The sequence below is a fragment of the Pipistrellus kuhlii genome, unplaced genomic scaffold (genome assembly GCF_014108245.1).
Source record: "Pipistrellus kuhlii isolate mPipKuh1 unplaced genomic scaffold, mPipKuh1.p scaffold_m20_p_11, whole genome shotgun sequence".
NCBI classification, from domain to species: domain Eukaryota; kingdom Metazoa; phylum Chordata; class Mammalia; order Chiroptera; family Vespertilionidae; genus Pipistrellus; species Pipistrellus kuhlii.
Window position 1 is genome coordinate 5,860,881 of NW_023425416.1, and position 7,428 is coordinate 5,868,308.

Here is a 7,428-nt window from a genome sequence, read left to right on the forward strand (position 1 = left end):
AAAATGAGTTCTCTCAAACAGGAAGCTAACTTTTTTTAAAAAAATCTTGATTATTGAGAGTATTACAGATGTTCCCCCATTTTTTCCCCATTGGGCCCTTCCACCCTGTTGCCACCCTGCCCCAAGCCTTCAACACTCTATTGTCTGTGTCCATAGGTAATGTATATATGCATATAAGTTCTTTGGTTAATCTATTCCCATTCCTCTTACCCCCTTTGAGATTTTTGAGCCAGTCTATACCATGTTTCTATGCATCTGGTTCTATTTTATTTATCAGTGTAGTTGGTCATTAGATTCCATGTTCATTTATTTTTATTTTTAGATTCCATTGTCGATAGACATGTATTTATTGCCGTTCATTAATCATATTTTTATCTTCATTTTACTAAATGATTTTCTATTGCTGCTGCTTTTAAGTTTCTCTCTTTGTCTTTAATCTTTGGCATTTTAATTATGATGTGTCTTTGAGTGCACCTCTTTTGGTTCCTCTTGTTTGAAACTCTCTCTGCTTCCTTGACATTAAGTCTATTTCTTTCACCAGGTAGGGAAAGTTTTCTGTCATTATTTCTTCAAATAGTGTGAAAAGCCACAGCCAGCATGACTTTTGGGTTCAAAGGCTTTGAGAAAGAGCTGACATGCAAAATAAAACTCAAGACAAGAAATATTAATTTGGAATTATGGGCAGAAGCCAGGGAAATCTTAACTGTAGTAGTCAAGTTCTACTGAGTCTCAGTTCCCATTGGTTTTTATTTACTAGAATATACTATTGCCTTTTTAGGATTGCAAACAGACATATCAATGGTAATGTTTAGTAAACAGTAAGATTATCAGGTTGTGGGGAGTTTGCTTTAGGCTATTGAGTCAGCAGTAGATAATAAAATGCAAATATCCAACCTGTGAATATCAAAGAGCTCAAATTCAGCCTTCTGAAAGGACTTCTCACATTTATATTAATTACTATTGATCTTGGTTCTCAGCAAAATAGATTTCAATATTGTGCTCTCTCTCTTCTCCTTCTGGCACTCCCATAATGTGAATGTTGGTACACTTGAAGTTGTCCCAAAGCCTCCTTACACTATCTTCATATTTTTGGATTCTTTTTTCTTTGTTCTCTTCTGATTGGGTATTTTTTGCTTCCTTGTATTCCAAATAGTTGATTTGATTCTCTAAATCCTCTTGTCTACTGTTGAATCCCTTTAAATTTATGTCAGTTAGTCTATTCTTAATCTATTTATTTCAGTTAGTGCAGTGGTTGGCAAACTCATTAGTCAAGAGAGCCAAATATCAACAGTACAATAATTGAAATTTCTTTTGAGAGCCAAAATTTTTAAACTTAAACTATATAGGTAGGTACATTGTTATTAACTTAATTAGGTTACTCCTAAGCTGGCCTTTGCTAAAAACTCAAGGGGCCAAAGAGCCCCATGTGGCTCTCAAGCCACTGTTTCCCAACCACTGAGTTAGTGTATGCTTAATTTCTGGCTGGTAATTTTTCACGTTTTTGAAATTCTCACTAAGATCCTTAAAGTCTCATTAAGTCCATTGAAGCTCTCATTAAGATCTTTGAGCAACCTTTTTAACCATTGTTTTGAAATCTGTATCTATTGTTTGCTTGCTTCAATTTTATTTTTCTGTAGATTTCTTCTGTTTTTCCCCCCCGAATGTGACATGTTTCTTTTCCCATGCATTTTGTCTGCTTCCCTGTATTTGTTTCTATGTATTAGGTAGAGCTTCAATGTCTCCTGTCTTTTTTACTTCTCTAGTTGTAGGGCTTCCATTCAACCAGTATTCAGGTGGTTCTGAATGATGGTTATTCTGTAATTTAGTTGTAGTTTTGATGTGGTTGTGGGAGGCAGGATTCACCAGTGTTTACCTATACCACTATCTTGATGCTTCATGGGAGCTAATTTCTTAGATGGTATTTCCATCAGTCTTAAGTAGACAGGGACAGGTTATTTAGTTTTCTTTGTTTATTTATATTTTGATTTTCTGATTTATGATGTAACATATAAGCAAATTGTTGGACAGGCATCACAATGAAATCTCATTTGATTTTTCATTTAGTTCACTGCATTTATTGAAAAGAGTAAATTGAGGAAGTTTAGAGGAAATGAAAGACATGGGCATTCACCTATGCACTGATAGAAGATATGTGGATGAAAAATAAAGTTAGACATCATCTGGGAGTCTCTACACATTTAAATGCTCCCTATTTATAAAGTGACAGTTAGATGATTCACTAAAATGTTCACTTTCAGAAGAATGATGCTGTAATGTATATTCTAAGATAGAAACTCTTTTGTGGTGAGAAAATATACTGCTTTTCCATGTCATCTACAATTAGCACTCATCTAGTAATCAAAAGTAGAGCTGCATGTATACTACAAGGCCATTATAATAAAAACAAAACAACAACAACAAAAAAACTTAGTACTGACATAAGAATAGGCATATAGTTGAAACTGGTTTGGCTCAGTGGATAGAGTGTCGGCCTGTGGACTGAAAGGTCCCAGGTTTGATTCCAGGCAAGGGCATGTACTTTGATTGCGGGTACATCCCCAATAGGGGGTGTGCAGGAGGCAGCTGATTGATGTTTCTCTCTCATCAATGTTTCTAGCTCTCTATTCATCTCCCTTCCTCTCTGTAAAAATATCAATAATATATATATATTATATATATACTTAAATATATATATATTAAGTATAGGCATATAGATCTATGGAACAGAATAAAGAGCCCAGAAATCAACCCATGCAAATATGTTCAATTAATATTAGATGCCAGGATATTTCTTGGCATCTAGAAGGGTTTAGGTATCTGGAGAAGGGGCTGTTTGTAAATTATTAAAGAGACTAGACATGAAATATAAATTTAGAAGGCATTTTGGGGAGCAAGAGAAGACCTAGCTTCAGTAACCAAGTTCCCTGAATCTTTGGACCCCTAGCTTTTTATTAACACAAATTGCCCTAAAGCAAAGCAGATATATATACCAAAAGGTAAGGTTTGGTATACAATAGGCATTGTCAGGTTGGGGGTACTACCCTGGCTGTTCAACTGTTTGGCCAGCAGCAAGTAATAACATGTAGATTTTCAGGTTTGGGGAAATGCTTTTAGCTATTTCAGCAGGCAATAATATGATTCATCCCTGCTGAATATGGAAGCCCATCATCCTTTTGAGGACTTCTTGCATTTTATTATGCCCTGCTGGAATTAGCTTCCAGAAATTAGGCAAAGGAGGCAAGAGCATTCAATGGAGTGAAGACAGTCTACTCAATAAGCGGTGCTTGGGAAATTGGACAGGTGCATGCAAAAAAAAAAAAAAAAAAAAAAAAAGAAACTAGATTACCAGCTTACACCATATAAAAGAGTAAACTCTGAATGGGTAAAATACTTGAATGTAAGTCACAAAACCATAAAAATCCTGGAAGACAAAGGCAGTAAAACCTCAGACATCTCTCATAGCAATATTTTTGCTGATATAGCTTCTAGGGCAAGGGAAACAAAGCAAAAAGTAAACAAATAGGACTATATCAAACTAAAAAGCTCTGCACAACAAAAGAAACCAACAAAACCCCTCTATGGGAGAACATATTTGCCAAAGATACATCTGGTAAGGGGTTAATTTTAAAAATAAAGAACTTATACAGCTCAACAGAAGGAAGATAAGCAATCCATATAAAAATAGGAAAAGGACCTCAATACTCACTTCTCAAATAATACTTACAGATGGCCAATAGACATACCGTATTTTTCGGACCATAAGACGCTCCGGACCATAAGACACACCAGTTTTTAGAGAAGGGAAATGAAGAAAAAAAGATTCTGAAACAAATAGTGTCCTAAAATATTTTATGTGCATTAAAACCCAACATCACAGTCATAAACACATGTAATCAACCCTGTAAAGTAAACAGCAGCATTTAGAACCATTTTAGAGCCGGGCAAGCACACAGAGACCACACAGAGCCGGGCAAGTAAAAAAACTTTTTTTAAAAAATATATGTGTAGGCTATATTTGGACCATAAGACGCAGGGACTTTTCCCCCCCACTTCTGGGGCAAAAAAAGTGCGTCTTATAGTCCGAAAAATACGGTATATAAAGAACATTCAACTCACTAATCATCAGAGAAACACACATTAAAGTCACAGCTGCCAGAATGGTTACCATCAATAAATCAGCAAACAACAAGTGTTGGTGAAGATGTGGAGAAAAGGGAACATTAGTGCACTGTTAGTTGGAATGCAGTCTGGTGTAGCCACTGTGGAAAAATAGTATGGAGTTTCCTCCAAAAATGGAATAGAACTTCCTTTTGATCCACATCTTGGAATATATCCAAAGAATTCCTATACACCAATCAAAGAAATATATGCACCCCTGTGTTCATAGCAGTGTTATTTACAATAGCCAAGAAATGGAAACCAGCCAAATGCTCAAATAGATGAGTGGGTAAAAAAGCTGTGGTACATTTACACAACAGAATACTACTTCACTGTAAAAAGAAAGGAACACTTATCTTCTGTGACAGTATGGATGGACTTGGAGGTTATAATGCTAAGCAAAATTAGCCAGTCAGAGAAAGACAAACACCACATGATTTACATGTGGACTCTAATGAACAAATTAAACTGATGAAGAAAACAGAACCAGAGTCATGGATACATGGTACAGACTGACAGCTGTCAGAGGAAAGGTGAGTGGGGCTGATGGGATGAAAGAAGGTGAAGAAAAAAGCCAAAGAGCTTATATGCATAGCCCATGGGCAGACAACAATGTGGTCAGGGCCAGAGGGAGGGGAGGGTGGGGTCTGGGTAGAGAGCAGGAAAGTGGCAAAAATAATATCAAAAATAAAATAAAATAGAAAAATAAAAAAATTAAAATACATATACTCCAGTGAGGATTAAAAAATGAAAACTAAAAAAACAACAAGAAAAGTAGAGCTGCCTGGAATAAATACAGTAACTGACGTCTGCCCAAATCCTTTTGAAAAGAGGAAGTGGAGCCATTCTGCTCTTTGATACAAAAGCACATTGCTTTAAGATGGATTCCACAGAAGAAGCAAAATCCAAACAAAGCTCTAACCTACATCCTATGTAAGTGAGATTCCAAGCATGCAAATGGTGGGAGGAAAGAAATGCATTCACTACCCCAATTATTGAATGTCGTTTGGAATACGAATAGTAATTGTCCTCGATTTAGACAATTAATATGCACCACTTTTTTCTTCTTCCTTTTCATCTTTTTTTGTACTTGGATCTCAGTCATATTATCTAATATTTATTCCATTATTTCTTTTCTATGCAAGGTCGGTGTGTGTTATAAGAACTAGATCCATCTCCCATCAGCCAAAGCTATCAAGGGTGAACTATAATAGCAGTTCTCTCCATCTGGGCCAGTGGTCTCTTTCTAGACTTGCAATAAGACTTTCTCAAGTCTGTCCTGAGTTCAGACTTGAAAAGCCATCTAATTCCATCCATTGATTTTTCTGGTCCGTGCACTGATGCAATCAGTCACATTTTACAGCAATTTCTGCAAAGGGGACACTCCGGAGTCTCAATTTGTAGCTCTGAAGTTGCAGTCCTAGATATTCAGCCTCCACTCCCCACTCCCACCCCCATTCCTCCTGGACCAAGGCCTACCATGATTGTGTTGATCAGCCTAACCCTTTTCACTCTCAGACAGGGACCTTGTTTAACTTCTCTGTTTCTCTCTCCGCCCTCCCCAGGACCGGGGCCAGTGCTTCATCCAAGTAGACGCTAGATGCTTAGTGACTTGTTAAATGCTTTTGGAGGACTGTTTAGGGCACTATTGAGGGGGTGGGGAATTGGCTTTGCTGGAGCTGCACATGAGGGAGGAGGCTTGATTCTACAGGCTGGAATGAAGAAAGTGGGAGGAAGAAGGATGTTGGAAAAACTGGGGGAGGAAGGCACTAGGGGAAAAAGAAATGCAGAAGGGAATTTTGTATTCTGTCTTTGGAGTTAAATTTGAGACTTCATAAACATCAAGGCATTAAAAGCCACCTCATAGAAGTCTTACTGCACTGTCCAATGTGGTAGCCAGTAGCCACATGTGACTATTCACTTAAAGTTACATGCCCAGTGCTCAGCAGCCACATCTGCCTAGTGATGGCTGTGAAGGACAGCAGATGTGGAATGTTTCCGTCAGCCCTGCAAACTGTGTTGGACAGCACTGCTCTAGGCAGTGATAACCTTGTCATTTCCTTTCCCTCTTTGTTCATTCATTCTACAAATGTTAACTGAGCACCTATTTTGTTCCTGGCACTGCACTGTGTAACCTTGGGCAAGTCACTTAACCTCCCTGTGCTTTAGTTTAACCAGCTGTAAAATGAACACAAAATTATACAAAAATTAATCGCTTCTCGGCCTTTTGGCTAAGATCAAGTGTAGTAAATTATACAAAAATTAAATGAGTGTGTTTGCATGTGTGTCTGGGTATATAAATGTAAATACATATGTGTATATATGAGTATACATGTGTATGCACACACATATATATATATACATATATATATATATTCATATGTATCTAGAACAGTAGTTCTAGCAAATATACAGTGCTTGGTAAGTGGAAACTCTTATTTAGTAGCAGGTATTTATTACAGAATGATGAGCAAAACAACTGTGATTCTTGCTGTCCTGGAATTTGCCATTTTGTGGGGGTAGCAGATAATAAATCATTAAACAAATTAATAATTGCAAACTACATAAAAACTACCAGGGAAATAAATGGGATGAAGCAACAGAGAACAACAGAGAAAAAGCTCCTTAAAGGAGGTGACATTTAAGAGAGAGAGAGAGAGAGAGAGAGAGAGAGAGAGAGAGAGAGAGAGAGAGGAAAAGGACATCCATGCGGAGAGAGAAGGAGTGAAAACCCCAGGCATAGTAAAGCACACTGGAAGAAAACAGCATAGCTGTAACAGAGCAGGCACCAGAGGGGCTCCGGATAATTTTGGGAGAAGTAAAGAGCCGCCAGTTCACACGGGGTTGAAGCTAGTGGTAAAGCGTATGTCAGGGGGCATGGATTTATATTTTATGTAGAATGGCCACTCTGGGCGCTGTGTGAGGCACATATTGGAGGGGCAGGAATGAAAGCAGAGTACATTAGAAGGCTATTTTAAGAGATGAGGAGAAGGGAAATGATTTAGACCCGGGCAGTAGGCACGGAAGTGGGGAGAAATGAGCAGTTTCTAGATATATTTGACAGATAGAATTAATGAGACTTGCTGATAGATTACATGTGGTCGATAAGAGGGAGGCATCCCGGCTGATGCTCAGGTTTTTTACTTGATTAACTGGGTCAATGGTAGTTTCATTTCCTGAAATAAAGATGACCTGTATAGAACATTTTTTGAGGAAGAAAACAAAGACTTCTTGATGACAAGTGGTTTGCTAGATATGGAAGTCTGCTAT

The 7,428-nt window shown here is 37.7% G+C and overlaps 1 pseudogene; it reads left to right on the plus strand.

The window, feature by feature from the left end:
• The first annotated feature begins 6,369 nt into the window (after window positions 1–6,369).
• Window positions 6,370–6,515, plus strand: LOC118715826 (annotated as a pseudogene).
• The last annotated feature ends 913 nt before the right edge of the window (window positions 6,516–7,428 follow it).